The sequence below is a fragment of the Salminus brasiliensis genome, chromosome 6 (genome assembly GCF_030463535.1).
Source record: "Salminus brasiliensis chromosome 6, fSalBra1.hap2, whole genome shotgun sequence".
Lineage (NCBI taxonomy): Eukaryota > Metazoa > Chordata > Actinopteri > Characiformes > Bryconidae > Salminus > Salminus brasiliensis.
The window spans coordinates 35,641,068-35,656,934 of NC_132883.1; the positions used below are offsets into that span (position 1 = coordinate 35,641,068).

Genomic DNA, 15,867 nt, shown 5'->3' on the forward strand with positions numbered 1-15,867 from the left:
CGGCAGAATTTGTCTAGAACTAAATGTCTGGTTTGTGTTTCTCTGAAGTTGCAAAGAAATACTCTAAAAGGTCAGACAATGAAGAAAAATTCCTGATCCTTGTAGTCTGAAGTTGCAAAAACCTGCCCAGCAGGTTATAACATGGAGATGCAGGGGATTGAACCCTGGACCTCATACATGCAAAGCATGCGCTTTACCACTGAGATACATCCCCACTGCCAATCTTCTGTTTACGGAACCAGAGAGCATGAGTAAAAGTAAGACATTCAGCAAAGATGGGGAGGATTTGATGGACATGTAATAAAAGCTCCCATTAAGCTTCTTTTTGCTTGGAAAAGGCATGAACGGGGATTGAACCCGTGATCTTCGGTTTACAAGACCAACGCCTTGCCACTTGGCCATCACGCCCACAGCCTTGGTTTTTAATTGGCGTGGAAGCACTGCACAAATGTACCTGTAAAACAACAGGAGTTAATTACCTGAGCATAACAGTAAACATTCTTCTGATACTGTCTCAGAACATGCAAATCAAGCAAGTTCCTCCAGCTGCAAATGCCTTTTTAATGAAAAGTTTTTGTTGTGGTTTTGATTCACTTCAGCATGCTTCCAATAATGAGCTTCAGTCTAAAAGACAAATTCAGTGGAGATGCTGGGGATTGAACCCAGGACCTCATACATGCAAAGCATACGCTCTACCACTGAGCTACATCCCCTCTGCCAATCTTCTGTTTGAGGAACCCAAGAGCATGAGTAAAAGTAAGACATACAGCAAAGATGGGGAGGATTTGATTAACATGTAATAAAAGCTCCCATTAAGCTTCTTTTTGCTTGGAAAAGGCATGAACGGGGATCGAACCAGTGATCTTCGGTTTACAAGACCAACGCCTTGCCACTTGGCCATCACGCCCACAGCCTTTGTTTTGAATTGGCGTTGAAGCACTGGACAAATGTACCTGTAAAAGCAACTGGAGTTAATTACCTGAGCATAACAGCAAACATTCTTCTGATACTGTCTCAGAACATGCAAATCAAGCAAGTTCCTCCAGCTACAAATGCCTTTTTAATGAACAGTTTTTGTTGAGGTTTTGATTCACTTCAGCATGCTTGGAATAATGAGCTTCAGTCTAAACGACAAATTCAGTGGAGATGCTGGGGATTGAACCCAGGACCTCATACATGCAAAGCATGCGCTCTACCACAGAGCTACATCCCCTCTGCCAATCTTCCGTTTCAGGAACCCAAGAGCATGAGTAAAAGTAAGACATACAGCAAAGATGGGGAGGATTTGATTGACATGTAATAAAAGCTCCCATTAAGCTTCTTTTTGCTTGGAAAAGGCACGAACGGGAATCGAACCCGTGATGTTCGGTTACCTGAGCATAACAGTAAACATTCTTCTGTTACTGTCTCAGAACATGCAAATCAAGCAAGTTCCTCCAGCTGCAAATGCCTTTTTAATGAACAGTTTTTGTTGTGGTTTTGATTCATTTCAGCATGCTTCGAATAATGAGCTTCAGACTAAAAGACAAATTCAGTGGAGATGCTGGGGATTGAACCCAGGACCTCATACATGCAAAGCATGCGCTCTACCACTGAGCTACATCCCCAAATTGCTGCAGGTTGTTGACAATGTGCCCATGGGACAAGCCAAAGCTTTAAACTTACAGTGAGGGGAGAGTTAAAATCCTGCATAGTCAGCATTTTTAACATAGTAAGCTGGAACATCATATATGATGGGGAATGATAAAGCTACCAGCAAAGTGACATTGGGCAGAATCTTCCAAGAAAGAAGGCACGGACTGGGGTCGAACCCATGATCTTCGGTTTACGAGACCGACGCCTTACCACTTGGCCACCATGCCAGCTCATCAACAGTTCAAGTCCCATGACTCTGTGCCTCAACCGGTCTCCTGACAATTCTTGGCTGACTCAATGAATAAAATTCTTGCTAAATGCTCAGTTTGAACTTTTAGCAAACGTTGGTGTGACCTCTGCTTCAGTACAAGAATGTGCATGTACTCCCATCCTGGGCACCTTGCAACACATGCGGCAGAATTTGTCTAGAACTAAATGTCTGGTTTGTGTTTCTCTGAAGTTGCAAAGAAATACTCTAAAAGGTCAGACAATGAAGAAAAATTCCTGATCCTTGTAGTCTGAAGTTGCAAAAACCTGCCCAGCAGGTTATAACATGGAGATGCAAGGGATTGAACCCTGGACCTCATACATGCAAAGCATGCGCTTTACCACTGAGATACATCCCCACTGCCAATCTTCTGTTTACGGAACCAGAGAGCATGAGTAAAAGTAAGACATTCAGCAAAGATGGGGAGGATTTGATTGACATGTAATAAAAGCTCCCATTAAGCTTCTTTTTGCTTGGAAAAGGCATGAACGGGGATCGAACCCGTGATCTTCGGTTTACAAGACCAACGCCTTGCCACTTGGCCATCACGCCCACAGTCTTGGTTTTTAATTGGCGTGGAAGCACTGCACAAATGTACCTGTAAAACAACAGGAGTTAATTACCTGAGCATAACAGTAAACATTCTTCTGATACTGTCTCAGAACATGCAAATCAAGCAAGTTCCTCCAGCTGCAAATGCCTTTTTAATGAACAGTTTTTGTTGTGGTTTTGATTCACTTCAGCATGCTTCCAATAATGAGCTTCAGTCTAAAAGACAAATTCAGTGGAGATGCTGGGGATTGAACCCAGGACCTCATACATGCAAAGCATACGCTCTACCACTGAGCTACATCCCCTCTGCCAATCTTTTGTTTGAGGAACCCAAGAGCATGAGTAAAAGTAAGACATACAGCAAAGATGGGGAGGATTTGATTAACATGTAATAAAAGCTCCCATTAAGCTTCTATTTGCTTGGAAAAGGCACGAAGGGGGATTGAACCCGTGATCTTCGGTTTACAAGACCGACTCCTTGCCACTTGGCCATCACGCCCACAGCCTTGGTTTTGAATTGGCGTGGAAGCACTGGACAAATGTACCTGTAAAAGCAACAGGAGTTAATTACCTGAGCATAACAGTAAACACTCCTCTGATACTGTCTCAGAACATGCAAATCAAGCAAGTTCCTCCAGCTGCAAATGCCTTTTTAATGAACAGTTATTGTTGTGGTTTTGATTCACTTCAGCATGCTTCCAATAATGAGCTTCAGTCTAAAAGACAAATTCAGTGGAGATTGAACCCAGGACTTCATACATGCAAAGCATACGCTCTACCACTGAGCTACATCCCCTCTGCCAATCTTCTGTTTGAGGAACCGAAGAGCATGAGTAAAAGTAAGACATACAGCAAAGATGGGGAGGATTTGATTAACATGTAATAAAAGCTCCCATTAAGCTTCTTTTTGCTTGGAAAAAGGCACGAACGGGGATCGAACCCGTGATCTTCGGTTACCTGAGCATAACAGTAAACATTCTTCTGATACTGTCTCAGAACATGCAAATCAAGCAAGTTCCTCCAGCTGCAAATGCCTTTTTAATGAACATTTTTTGTTGTGGTTTTGATTCACTTCAGCATGCTTCCAATAATGAGCTTCAGTCTAAAAGACAAATTCAGTGGAGATGCTGGGGATTGAATCCAGGACCTCATACATGCAAAGCATGCGCTCTACCACTGAGCTACATCCCCAACTTGCTGTAGGTTGTTGACAATGTGCCCATGGGACAAGCCAATGCTTTAAACTTACAGTGAGGGCAGAGTTAAAATCCTGCATAGTCAGCATTTTAACATAGTAAGCTGGAACATCATATATGATGGGGCATGCAAAAGCTACCAGCAAAGTGACATTGGGTAGAATCTTCCAAGAAAGAAGGCACGGACGGGGGTCGAACCCATGATCTTCGGTTTACAAGACCGACGCCTTACCACTTGGCCACCATGCCAGCTCATCAGCTGTGCTAGTCCCATGACTCTATGCCTCAACCGGTCTCCTGACAATTCTTGGCTGACTCAATGAAAAAAATTCTTGCTAAATGCTCAGTTTGAACTTTTAGCAAACGTTGGTGTGACCTCTGCTTCAGTACAAGTATTTGCATGTACTCTCATCCTGGGCACCTTGCAACACATGCGGCAGAATTTGTCTAGAACTAAATGTCTGGTTTGTGTTTCCCTGAAGTTGCAAAGAAATACTCTAATAGAAAAGACAATGAAGAAAAATTCCTGATCCTCGTAGTCTGAAGTTGCAAAAACCTGCCCAGCAGGTTATAACATGGAGATGCAGGGGATTGAATCCTGGACCTCATACATGCAAAGCATGCGCTTTACCACTGAGCTACATCCCCTCTGCCAATGTTCTGTTTGAGGAACCCATAAGCATGAGAAAAAATAAGACATTCAGCAAAGATGGGGAGGATTTGATTGACACGTAATAAAAGCTCCCATTAAGCTTCTTTTTGCTTGGAAAAGGCACGAACGGGGATCAAACCCGTGATCTTAAGTTGACAAGACCGACGCCTTGCCACTTGGCCATCACGCCCACAGCCTCGGTTTTGAATTGGCGTGGAAGCACTGGACAAATGTACCTGTAAAAGCAACTGGAGTTAATTACCTGAGCATAACAGCAAACATTCTTTTGATACTGTCTCAGAACATGCAAATCAAGCAAGTTCCTCCAGCTGCAAATGCCTTTTTAATGAACAGTTTTTGTTGAGGTTTTGATTCACTTCAGCATGCTTCGAATAATGAGCTTCAGTCTAAATGACAAATTCAGTGGAGATGCTGGGGATTGAACCCAAGACCTCATACATGCAAAGCATGCGCTCTACCACAGAGCTACATCCCCTCTGCCAATCTTCTATTTGAGGAACCCAAGAGTATGAGTAAAAGTAAGACATACAACAAAGATGGGGAGGATTTGATTAACATGTAATAAAAGCTCCCATTAAGCTTCTTTTTGCTTGGAAAAAGGCACGAACGGGGATCTAACCCGTGATCTTCGGTTACCTGAGCATAACAGTAAACATTCTTCTGATACTGTCTCAGAACATGCAAATCAAGCAAGTTCCTCCAGCTGCAAATTCCTTTTTAATGAACAGTTTTTGTTATGGTTTTGATTCATTTCAGCATGCTTCGAATAATGAGCTTCAGACTAAAAGACAAATTCAGTGGAGATGCTGGGGATTGAACCCAGGACCTCATACATGCAAAGCATGCGCTCTACCACTGAGCTACATCCCCAACTTGCTGCAGGTTGTTGACAATGTGCCCATGGGACAAGCCAAAGCTTTAAACTTACAGTGAGGGCAGAGTTAAAATCCTGCATAGTCAGCATTTTTAACATAGTAAGCTGGAACATCATATATGATGGGGAATGCAAAAGCTACCAGCAAAGTGACATTGGGCAGAATCTTCCAAGAAAGAAGGCACGGACTGGGGTCGAACCCATGATCTTCGGTTTACGAGACCGACGCCTTACCACTTGGCCACCATGCCAGCTCACCATCTGTTCAAGTCCCATAACTCTGTGCCTCAACCGGTCTCCTGACAGTTCTTGGCTGACTCAATGAATAAAATTCTTGCTAAATGCTCAGTTTGACCTTTTAGCAAACGTTGGTGTGACCTCTGCTTCAGTACAACAATGTGCATGTACTCCCATCCTGGGCACCTTGCAACACATGTGGCAGAATTTGTCTAGAACTAAATGTCTGGTTTGTGTTTCTCTGAAGTTGCAAATGAATACTCTAATAGGTCAGACAATGGAGAAAAATTCCTGATCCTCGTAGTCTGAAGTTGCAAAAACCTGCCCAGCAGGTTATAACATGGAGATACAGGGGATTGAACTCTGGACCTCATACATGCAAAGCATGCACTTTACCACTGAGCTACATCCCCACTGCCAATCTTCTGTTTAAGGAACCCAAGAGCATGAGTAAAAGTAAGACATTCAGCAAAGATGGGGAGGATTTGATTGAAATGTAATAAAAGCTCCCATTAAGCTTCTTTTTGCTTGGAAAAGGCACGAACGGGGATCGAAACCGTGATCTTCGGTTTACCAGACCGACGCCTTGCCACTTGGCCATCACGCCCGCAGCCTTGGTTTTGATTTCGCGTGGAAGCACTGGACAAATGTACCTGTAAAAGCAACAGGAGTTAATTACCTGAGCATAACAGTAAACATTCTTCTGATACTGTCTCAGAACATGCAAATCAAGCAAGTTCCTCCAGCTGCAAATGCCTTTTTAATGAACAGTTTTTGTTGTGGTTTTGATTCACTTCAGCATGCTTCGAATAATGAGCTTCAGTCTAAAAGACAAATTCAGTGGAGATGCTGGGGATTGAACCCAGGACCTCATACATGCAAAGCACGCACTCTACCACTGAGCTACATCACCTCTGCCAAGCTTCTATTTGAGGAACCCAAGAGTATGAGTAAAAGTAAGACATACAGCAAAGATGGGGAGGATTTGATTAACATGTAATAAAAGCTCCCATTAAGCTTCTTTTTGCTTGGAAAAAGGCACGAACGGGGATCTAACCCGTGATCTTCGGTTACCTGAGCATAACAGTAAACATTCTTCTGATACTGTCTCAGAACATGCAAATCAAGCAAGTTCCTCCAGCTGCAAATGCCTTTTTAATGAACAGTTTTTGTTGTGGTTTTGATTCACTTCAGCATGCTTGCAATAATGAGCTTCAGTCTAAAAGACAAATTCAGTGGAGATGCTGGGGATTGAACCCAGGACCTCATACATGCAAAGCATGCGCTCTACCACTGAGCTACATCCCCAACTTGCTGTAGGTTGTTGACAAAGTGCCCATGGGACAAGCCAATGCTTTAAACTTACAGTGAGGGCAGAGTTAAAATCCTGCATTGTCAGCATTTTAACATAGTAAGCTGGAACATCATATATGATGGGGCATGCAAAAGCTACCAGCAAAATGACATTGGGCAGAATCTTCCAAGAAAGAAGGCACGGACGTGGGTCGAACCCATGATCTTCAGTTTACGAGACCTACGCCTTACCCCTCGGCCACCATGCCAGCTCATCAGCTGTGCTAGTCCCACGACTCTATGCCTCAACCGGTCTCCTGACAATTCTTGGCTGACTCAATGAATAAAATTCTTGCTAAATGCTCAGTTTGAACTTTTAGCAAACGTTGGTGTGACCTCTGCTTCAGTACAAGAATGTGCATGTACTCTCATCCTGGGCACCTTGCAACACATGCGGCAGAATTTGTCTAGAACTAAATGTCTGGTTTGTGTTTCCCTGAAGTTGCAAAGAAATACTCTAATAGGTCAGACAATGAAGAAAAATTCCTGATCCTCGTAGTCTGAAGTTGCAAAAACCTGCCCAGCAGGTTATAACATGGAGATGCAGGAGATTGAACCCTGGACCTCATACATGCAAAGCATGCGCTCTACCACTGAGCTACATCCCCTCTGCCAATGTTCTGTTTGAGGAACCCATAAGCATGAGAAAAAATAAGACATTCAGCAAAGATGGGGAGGATTTGATTGAGACGTAATAAAAGCTCCCATTAAGCTTCTTTTTGCTTGGAAAAGGCACGAACGGGGATCAAACCCGTGATCTTAAGTTTACAAGACCGACGCCTTGCCACTTGGCCATCACGCCCACAGCCTTGGTTTTGAATTGGCGTGGAAGCACTGGACAAATGTACCTGTAAAAGCAACAGGAGTTAATTACCTGAGCATAACAGTAAACACTCTTCTGATACTGTCTCAGAACATGCAAATCAAGCAAGTTCCTCCAGCTGCAAATGCCTTTTTAATGAACAGTTTTTGTTGTGGTTTTGATTCACTTCAGCATGTTTCCAATAATGAGCTTCAGTCTAAAAGACAAATTCAGTGGAGATGCTGGGGATTGAACCCAGGACCTCATACATGCAAAGCATACGCTCTACCACTGAGCTACATCCCCAACTTGCTGTAGGTTGTTGACAATGTGCCCATGGGACAAGCCAAAGCTTTAAACTTACAGTGAGGGCAGAGTTAAAATCTTGCATAGTCAGCATTTTAATATAGTAAGCTGGAACATCATATATGATGGGGCATGCAAAAGCTACCAGCAAAGTGACATTGGGCAGAATCTTCCAAGAAAGAAGGCACGGACAGGGGTCGAACCCATGATCTTCGGTTTACGAGACTGACGCCTTACCACACGGCCACCACGCCAGCTCACCAACTGTGCTAGTCCCATGACTAATAGCCTCAACCCGTCTCCTGATAATTCTTGGCTGACTCAATGAATAAAATTCTTGCTAAATGCTCAGTTTGACCTTTTAGCAAACGTTGGTGTGACCTCTGCTTCAGTACAAGAATGTGCATGTACTCCCATCCTGGGCACCTTGCAACACATGTGGCAGAATTTGTCTAGAACTAAATATCTGGTTTGTGTTTCTCTGAAGTTGCAAAGAAATACTCTAATAGGTCAGACAATGGAGAAAAATTCCTGATCCTCGTAGTCTGAAGTTGCAAAAACCTGCCCAGCAGGTTATAACACGGAGATGCAGGGGATTGAACCCTGGACTTCAAACATTCAAAGCATGCGCTTTACCACTGAGCTACATCACCTCTGCCAAGCTTCTATTTGAGGAACCCAAGAGTATGAGTAAAAGTAAGACATACAGCAAAGATGGGGAGGATTTGATTAACATGTAATAAAAGCTCCCATTAAGCTTCTTTTTGCTTGGAAAAAGGCACGAACGGGGATCTAACCCGTGATTTTCGGTTACCTGAGCATAACAGTAAACATTCTTCTGATATTGTCTCAGAACATGCAAATCAAGCAAGTTCCTCCAGCTGCAAATGCCTTTTTAATGAACATTTTTTGTTGTGGTTTTGATTCACTTCAGCATGCTTCCAATAATGAGCCTCAGCCTAAAAGACAAACTCAGTGGAGATGCTGGGGATTGAACCCAGGACCTCATACATGCAAAGCATGTGCTCTACCACTGAGCTACATCCCCAACTTGCCGCAGGTTGTTGACAATGTGCCCATGGGACAAGCCAAAGCTTTAAACTTACAGTGAGGGCAGAGTTAAAATCCTGCATAGTCAGCATTTTAACATAGTAAGCTGGAACATCATATATGATGGGGCATGCAAAAGCTACCAGCAAAGTGACATTGGGCAGAATCTTCCAAGAAAGAAGGCACGGACAGGGGTCGAACCCATGATCTTCGGTTTACAAGACCGACGCCTTACCACTTGGCCACCATGCCAGCTCATCAACTGTGGTAGTCCTATGACTCTATGCCTCAACTGGTCACCTAACAATTCTTGGCTGACTCAATGAATAAAATTCTTGCTAAATGCTCAGTTTGACCTTTTAGCAAACGTTGGTGTGACCTCTGCTTCAGTACAAGAATTTGCATGTACTCCCATCCTGGGCACCTTGCAACACATGTGGCAGAACTTGTCTAGAACTAAATGTCTGGTTTGTGTTTTTCTGAAGTTGCAAAGAAATACTCTAATAGGTCAGACAATGGAGAAAAATTCCTGATCCTCGTAGTCTGAAGTTGCAAAAAACAGCCAAGCAGGTTATAACATGGAGATGCAGGGGATTGAACCCTGGACCTCATACAAGCAAAGCATGCGCTCTACCACTGAGCTACATCCCCAACTTGCTGTAGGTTGTCGTCAATGTGCCCATGGGACAAGCCAAAGCTTTAAACTAACACCTAGGGCAGAGTTAAAATCCTGCATAGTCAGCATTTTAAACATAGTAAGCTGGAACATCATATATGATGGGGCATGCAAAAGCTACCAGCAAAGTGACATTGGGCAGAATCATCCAAGAAAGATGGCACGGACAGGGGGCGAATCCATGATCATCGGTTTACGAGACCGACGCCTTACCACTTGGCCACCATGCCAGCTCATCAAACTAGCTAGTCCCATGACTCTATGCCTCAACTGGTCACCTAACAATTCTTGGCTGACTCAATGAATAAAATTCTTGCTAAATGCTCAGTTTGACCTTTTAGCAAACGTTGGTGTGACCTCTGCTTCAGTACAAGAATTTGCATGTACTCCCATCCTGGGCACCTTGCAACACATGTGGCAGAACTTGTCTAGAACTAAATGTCTGGTTTGTGTTTTTCTGAAGTTGCAAAGAAATACTCTAATAGGTCAGACAATGGAGAAAAATTCCTGATCCTCGTAGTCTGAAGTTGCAAAAAACAGCCCAGCAGGTTATAACATGGAGATGCAGGGATTGAACGCTGGACCTCATACATGCAAAGCATGCACTCTACCATTGAGCTACATCCCCTCTGCCAAGCTTCCGTTTGAGGAACCCAAGAGCATGAGTAAAAGTAAGACATTCAGCAAAGATGGGGAGGATTTGATTAACATGTAATAAAAGCTCCCATTAAGCTTCTTTTTGCTTGGAAAAAGGCACGAACGGGGACCGAACCCATGATCTTCGGTTTACAAGACCAACGCCTTGCCACTTGGCCATCGCTCCCACAGCCTAGTTTTTGAATTGGCGTGGAAGCACTGGACAAATGTACCTGTAAAAGCAACTGTTAATTAAACAGTTAATTACCTGAGCATAACAGTAAACATTCTTCTGATACTGTCTCAGAACATGCAAATCAAGCAAGTTCCTCCAGCTGCAAATGCCTTTTTAATGAACATTATTTGTTGTGGTTTTCATTCACTTCAGCATGCTTCCAATAATGAGCTTCAGTCTAAAACACAAATTCAGTGGAGATGCTGGGGATTGAATCCAGGACCTCATACATGCGAAGCATGCGCTCTACCACTGAGCTACATCCCCAACTTGCTGTAGGTTGTTGGCAAAGTGCCCATGGGACAAGCCAAAGCTTTAAACTTACAGTGAGGGCAGAGTTAAAATCCTGCATAGTCAGCATTTTAAACATAGTAAGCTGGAACATCATATATGATGAGGCATGCAAAAGCTACCAGCAAAGTGACATTGGGAAGCATCTTCCAAGAAAGAAGGCACGAAAAAGGGTCGAACCCATGATGTTCGGTTTACGAGACTGACGCCTTAACACTTGACCACTATACCAGCTTGTCAACACAGCTAGTCCCATGACTCTATGCCTCAACTGGTCACCTAACAATTCTTGGCTGACTCAATGAATAAAATTCTTGCTAAATGCTCAGTTTGACCTTTTAGCAAACGTTGGTGTTACCTCTGCTTCAGTACAGGAATGTGCATGTACTCCCATCCTGGGCACCTTGCAACACATGTGGCAGAATTTGTCTAGAACTAAATGTTTCTTTTTCTCTGAAGTTGCAAAGAAATACTCTAATAGGTCAGACAATGGAGAAAAATTCCTGATACTCGTAGACTGAAGTTGCAAAAAACAGCCTAGCAGGTTATAACATGGAGATGCAGGGGATTGAACCCTGGACCTTTGTTGGGTAAGAGTTGGGTAAATAGCTGACCATTCACTACCTTCACTGCAATGAAAGCTTTATAAGGACTTTAAATCTGTCCATGTGGAATAGAAAAAAATACTCTGCCTTTTAAACCTCCTGCAAAACGGCTGTTGTGTCAGAAATGACACGATTCGAACAAGTCACCCTATTTGAGGTCATCATATATGTGTACGTGTGGGCTTGAATCTAAACCTAAGCAAATAAGGTCTAAGAGCTCTAGTCAGTTTATGGCCCAACATCAAAACCCCAGAAATCTTCCTCAACTGGCATGACGATGTACAGCAAGACAACAGCTTCTATCCCCAACTTTCAGGCAGAGCAACACAGTCCAGTAGTTCAGCCCATTTGAGAACAGTGTTGTTGGAAGTGATGAAGCACACGTACATTTTCTACCAGCGCGGTTTCTGTCTCTACCTGTGATGTGGTTACCGTACTGGAACACCTGGAGACTGGAACACACTGTCCTCACTACCTTGTCTAGAAAAATGCGCTGAGATAGAAAGAGCGAAGAGAAAAAAGAGCTGCAGAGAGTTTGTTGAGTAGAAATGACCTTATGCCATACGGGGTCATCCTCTGGACAACTGTTCTCTCGGACACTCCGAACGACTGCGCTCTGTCTCCAGCGGTGTGGCCCAAAAGGAGGTGAGCCTCGATTCTGTTCGGAGGGCAAATGTAGGATGGACGTCCAGCGTCGGCTTCGTGAGCTGAACTACACCATCCATTATTCCCTCCAGACCAAATAGGAGGTAGTCGTTTCGCGTGACTCTGAAAGATCCTCCGCTAATGATCTTTAATTGTCTGCAGTGGCTCGTCAAAAACGGCATCAGTAACTCAGGACTGCTTCGAATAAAGGAACATCCACAACTCGCAGCTTGTCGCTGGTATTATCCGCCAAAGGGATGTTCCACTGATGCCACTCTACAGTGACATGCGGCGAGTGCTACGCTGTGGGCTCTTGCTGAATGAAGCTAGGACAGCCACTGATGTTTCTTCATTAGTGACAGTTTTCATGCGTCCACATTTTGGCAAATCCAACACTGAACCAGTTTCACGAAACTTGGCAAGCAGTTTGCTAACTGTGGGAGATGGGTGGTCTCGTAGGGTGTCTTGCATTGAAATCTGCTGCAATGACCCGGGTACTGTGTTCACCAGACATCAACACAATTTCTATCCGCTCCTCACGTGTTAACCTCTGCGACATGTCAATGGCTGTAAACAAAGAGAAGCTTGTAAATAACTCATGAAAGAATAAAGTTACGTTAAAACCAAGCACACCATTGTTTTTCTTGTGAAATTCTCGATACGTTTGATGTGTCACATGACCCTCTTCCCATTGAAAAAACTAAAGTTGGATCCAAAATGGCCAACTTCAAAATGGCCGCCATTGCCACCACCCATCTCAAATGACTCGTATGCCCCCTCTCATATACCAATGTGCCACAAACACGAAGTTAATATCACCAACCATTCCCATTTTATTTAGGTGTATCCATATAAATGGCCCACCCTGTAGAAGTCCACTTAACACTGAATAAGGGTGAAGGGGAAGGAGCTTAAAAGTATCAGCTATATCGTCCTTAGCCAACAGTGCGCCAAGACCCGTCACCTTAATGAGCCTAATAGCATCATCCACAGAAGCATAGAACAAGGAAAAGGTTTGAGCAGAAAACAGTCATTAACACAAGCAACACAATCAGAATGAGGCGAGAACCAAACGGTTCTTCCATGAATATCTGCAAGTAGCCACGCCTAAGGAAGGAACCTGAAAAGGAGCAAACGGAGGGGACTTAAAAGGGCCAATCAAATGACCTTTATTCACCTCATGGTCGATGAGTGCAGTAACAACGTGAGGTTTAGAGAAAGCAGACTGAAGGTTCCTAGAGACATAGGAAGAGGACAGAGGGTACAGGACCCCGACCCAAAAGCCCAGAGAAAGCCCTGTGAGTGAATAATCAACAAAACAATGATCAGGGTGCACAGAAAGAAAAGAGGAAAGGACAGGAACGGCCACAGGGGTGGAAGACACACAGACTTGAGGAGGGGTCGTTAAAATGATTACACAGAGGATGACCCCCGTGGGAAAGGTATGCCGCCTGTCCAGAGAAGCGCTCACAGATTCAGCACCAGGGGGAGCACCCGGGACGCCACCAAGGCAAACCGGAACAGGTGAGCACTCAATGACAGCCAAAATGGCGGACAAACAGCTCCGTGTCCACAACAGACCAATCCAGACGAGAGTTAAACAGTGCAATAAAAGACGCTGACTTTGCAGAGAACAACTTATGATACTCATAACCTTGAATGATGTCAGATCTCAACCGAAAGGAAACCGCCACAGCGGTGGGAGGAACAAAAGGCCTATCCAAAGGCACTTGGTTTACGAGCACGGAGGGTGCAGGCCCAGAAGGTGCCCCAACAATGTCCAGAGCGAGAGGGCTACCCAGAGCATTAGACGTCAGGAGCCGCAGATCCTCGAGAGACAATACGGTGCACACCAGAACGCCACGAACAGCCAGAAGCTCCAAGATCTGATTCGCCGTCCACGCAGACCAGGGCGGGGCCTGGGCAAGCAGACGAGAACTTCGCTGGATGGACGGGGCAGGAGAAGGGTAAGCAAAATCTCCACCAGAGTCAAACCAGTCAAGACAAGGCAACCGCGTGCACAGAGAGACGTGACGTCACTTCTGAAAGCAAAAAAAAACATGTGATTAGTGAACTTTTAACAACGACTGATGATTGTCTGAAGAACAGTGATGCTGCATTGGAGTCACCTGAACTTTCTCTAGAGCTTTCATTTCTCTAATACTGACAGATGGTGGAATACAATAGACATCATTAGTGGTGAATGGAAATCCCTGCAAATACTCTGTTCAGACTTGGTCGACTTAGTGGACCTGTGGACTTAATGTTGTACAATATTAAGCAACAACAGCAGAGACGAGAAAAGACTTCAATAAAGACTGGAGCCGAGACAGCTTATGGACAAGCAGAGACATCAACAGGAAATCAAGCAACAGAAAATCGTCCAAAAGATGCAAAACAAATGTCAGCTTTACAGCAAAACAGAACCGAGAAGAGTACTTAACACCGGCTCAAAAGGTCTTTGAAGGAAGAACTTTGCTGTGCCTTGCGGGACGAAGGCACCGATGGCACATAGACTTGGGGAGAGGTTGTTAAAATGATCACACAGAGGAATACCCCTGTAGGAAAGGTACGCCGCCTGTCCAGATATGTGCTTACAGATTCAGCACCAGGGAGAGCGCCCGGGACAACACCAAGGCAAACCGTGGGGCAAAGGGCAGGCACCTGGCTGTGAGACCCACACATGGAACAAGAAATGGCGGGCCAACAGCTCCGTGTACACAACAGACCAATCCAGATGATTTAAACGAGTTAAACGACGAGTTAAACAGTGCAATTAAAGACACTGAGTTTGCAGAGAACTACTTATGATACTCATAACCTTGAATGATGTCAGATCTTAAGATCTGACATCAGATCTCCCTGCAAATACTCTAATCAGAACATGCTGAAGAAGCGTGGTCTTAGTGTTGTGCTGTCTCTCAGTGGTGGTAGCCACCTGAGTCAGCTGCAGTGTTGAGGCTCCATCATACCAACAGAGATAGAAAAGTAAAAGAAAGAAATGTGGGGTTAGATGGACTATACTGGACTTTTTTTATCTACACAGGATTCTCTAATACCAAAAATAAACTTACAGAAATTAATCATTTACTTACAGGAGGATGTGGTGAAGGCCAGTCAGTCCAGCAGAGTCGGACTGAACTGACTGAATGCAGACACACATCATACAGAGGAAGGAAACAGAAATGTGGATTTAGATGGACTGTATTTGGCCTTTTAATTTACAAACAGTTCTTTAATACTGACAATATACAGAAATGGACCATTTACTTACAGGAAGGTGGGGTGGAGGCCAGTTCGTCCAGGAAAGCTGATGCACTAGTGGTGGTCCCAAAATCTTCCTGAAGCCTGGATCAGTGTCAGCTGCAGTGGTGAGGCTCCATCACACCGATGTACAGAGATAGAAAAGTAAAATAAAAAATTGTGGGGTCAGGTGGACTGTATTTAACCTTCTCTTCTAAACAGAGTGCTCTAATACCAAAAATGAACTTACAGAAATGAATCAGTTACTTACAGGAGGATGTGGTGAAGGCCAGTCAGTCTAGCAGAGTCGGATTGAACTGACTGACTGAGGCTCCATAATGCAGACACACATCATACAGAGGAAGGAAACAGAAATGTGGGGTTAGATGGACTGCATTTGATCTTCTCATCTACACAGAGTTCTCTAATACTGACAATAAACAGATACTGAAATTAATCGTTTACTTACAAGAGGGTGTGGTGGAGGCCAGTCAGTCCAGCAGAGTCGATGCACTACTGGACTGACTGGATTGAGCTAATCGATGTGGAATAAAATGGAGATCACAGCTGCCTGTCCTAGAACTCCAATA

At 44.1% G+C, this 15,867-nt stretch overlaps 1 long non-coding RNA gene and 18 other non-coding genes across 19 annotated transcripts; all 19 read right to left on the reverse strand.

The window, feature by feature from the left end:
- Window positions 1-336: 336 nt before the first annotated feature.
- Window positions 337-408, reverse strand: trnat-ugu (transfer RNA threonine (anticodon UGU)). The gene has a single exon. It is a non-coding gene; the product is annotated as a tRNA-Thr (tRNA).
- A 233-nt stretch (window positions 409-641) lies between these two features.
- trnaa-ugc (transfer RNA alanine (anticodon UGC)) lies at window positions 642-713 on the reverse strand. The gene has a single exon. It is a non-coding gene; the product is annotated as a tRNA-Ala (tRNA).
- Window positions 714-835: 122 nt separating this feature from the next.
- On the reverse strand, window positions 836-907 carry trnat-ugu (transfer RNA threonine (anticodon UGU)). Its single transcript has one exon. It is a non-coding gene; the product is annotated as a tRNA-Thr (tRNA).
- Window positions 908-1,535: 628 nt separating this feature from the next.
- Window positions 1,536-1,607, reverse strand: trnaa-ugc (transfer RNA alanine (anticodon UGC)). Its single transcript has one exon. It is a non-coding gene; the product is annotated as a tRNA-Ala (tRNA).
- A 183-nt stretch (window positions 1,608-1,790) lies between these two features.
- trnat-cgu (transfer RNA threonine (anticodon CGU)) lies at window positions 1,791-1,862 on the reverse strand. The gene has a single exon. It is a non-coding gene; the product is annotated as a tRNA-Thr (tRNA).
- A 521-nt stretch (window positions 1,863-2,383) lies between these two features.
- Window positions 2,384-2,455, reverse strand: trnat-ugu (transfer RNA threonine (anticodon UGU)). Its single transcript has one exon. It is a non-coding gene; the product is annotated as a tRNA-Thr (tRNA).
- Window positions 2,456-2,688: 233 nt separating this feature from the next.
- trnaa-ugc (transfer RNA alanine (anticodon UGC)) lies at window positions 2,689-2,760 on the reverse strand. The gene has a single exon. It is a non-coding gene; the product is annotated as a tRNA-Ala (tRNA).
- Window positions 2,761-3,828: 1,068 nt separating this feature from the next.
- Window positions 3,829-3,900, reverse strand: trnat-ugu (transfer RNA threonine (anticodon UGU)). Its single transcript has one exon. It is a non-coding gene; the product is annotated as a tRNA-Thr (tRNA).
- Window positions 3,901-5,122: 1,222 nt separating this feature from the next.
- trnaa-ugc (transfer RNA alanine (anticodon UGC)) lies at window positions 5,123-5,194 on the reverse strand. Its single transcript has one exon. It is a non-coding gene; the product is annotated as a tRNA-Ala (tRNA).
- Window positions 5,195-5,377: 183 nt separating this feature from the next.
- trnat-cgu (transfer RNA threonine (anticodon CGU)) lies at window positions 5,378-5,449 on the reverse strand. The gene has a single exon. It is a non-coding gene; the product is annotated as a tRNA-Thr (tRNA).
- A 521-nt stretch (window positions 5,450-5,970) lies between these two features.
- Window positions 5,971-6,042, reverse strand: trnat-ggu (transfer RNA threonine (anticodon GGU)). The gene has a single exon. It is a non-coding gene; the product is annotated as a tRNA-Thr (tRNA).
- Window positions 6,043-6,671: 629 nt separating this feature from the next.
- trnaa-ugc (transfer RNA alanine (anticodon UGC)) lies at window positions 6,672-6,743 on the reverse strand. Its single transcript has one exon. It is a non-coding gene; the product is annotated as a tRNA-Ala (tRNA).
- Window positions 6,744-7,518: 775 nt separating this feature from the next.
- trnat-ugu (transfer RNA threonine (anticodon UGU)) lies at window positions 7,519-7,590 on the reverse strand. The gene has a single exon. It is a non-coding gene; the product is annotated as a tRNA-Thr (tRNA).
- A 234-nt stretch (window positions 7,591-7,824) lies between these two features.
- On the reverse strand, window positions 7,825-7,896 carry trnaa-ugc (transfer RNA alanine (anticodon UGC)). The gene has a single exon. It is a non-coding gene; the product is annotated as a tRNA-Ala (tRNA).
- Window positions 7,897-8,477: 581 nt separating this feature from the next.
- trnas-uga (transfer RNA serine (anticodon UGA)) lies at window positions 8,478-8,549 on the reverse strand. The gene has a single exon. It is a non-coding gene; the product is annotated as a tRNA-Ser (tRNA).
- Window positions 8,550-8,872: 323 nt separating this feature from the next.
- Window positions 8,873-8,944, reverse strand: trnaa-ugc (transfer RNA alanine (anticodon UGC)). The gene has a single exon. It is a non-coding gene; the product is annotated as a tRNA-Ala (tRNA).
- Window positions 8,945-9,126: 182 nt separating this feature from the next.
- Window positions 9,127-9,198, reverse strand: trnat-ugu (transfer RNA threonine (anticodon UGU)). The gene has a single exon. It is a non-coding gene; the product is annotated as a tRNA-Thr (tRNA).
- Window positions 9,199-10,688: 1,490 nt separating this feature from the next.
- On the reverse strand, window positions 10,689-10,760 carry trnaa-cgc (transfer RNA alanine (anticodon CGC)). Its single transcript has one exon. It is a non-coding gene; the product is annotated as a tRNA-Ala (tRNA).
- A 2,064-nt stretch (window positions 10,761-12,824) lies between these two features.
- On the reverse strand, window positions 12,825-15,619 carry LOC140556921 (uncharacterized). Its single transcript, XR_011979782.1, has 3 exons — window positions 15,309-15,619; window positions 15,130-15,179; window positions 12,825-14,076 (listed from the first exon to the last, which is right to left on the reverse strand). It is a non-coding gene; the product is annotated as an uncharacterized lncRNA (long non-coding RNA).
- Window positions 15,620-15,867: the final 248 nt, after the last annotated feature.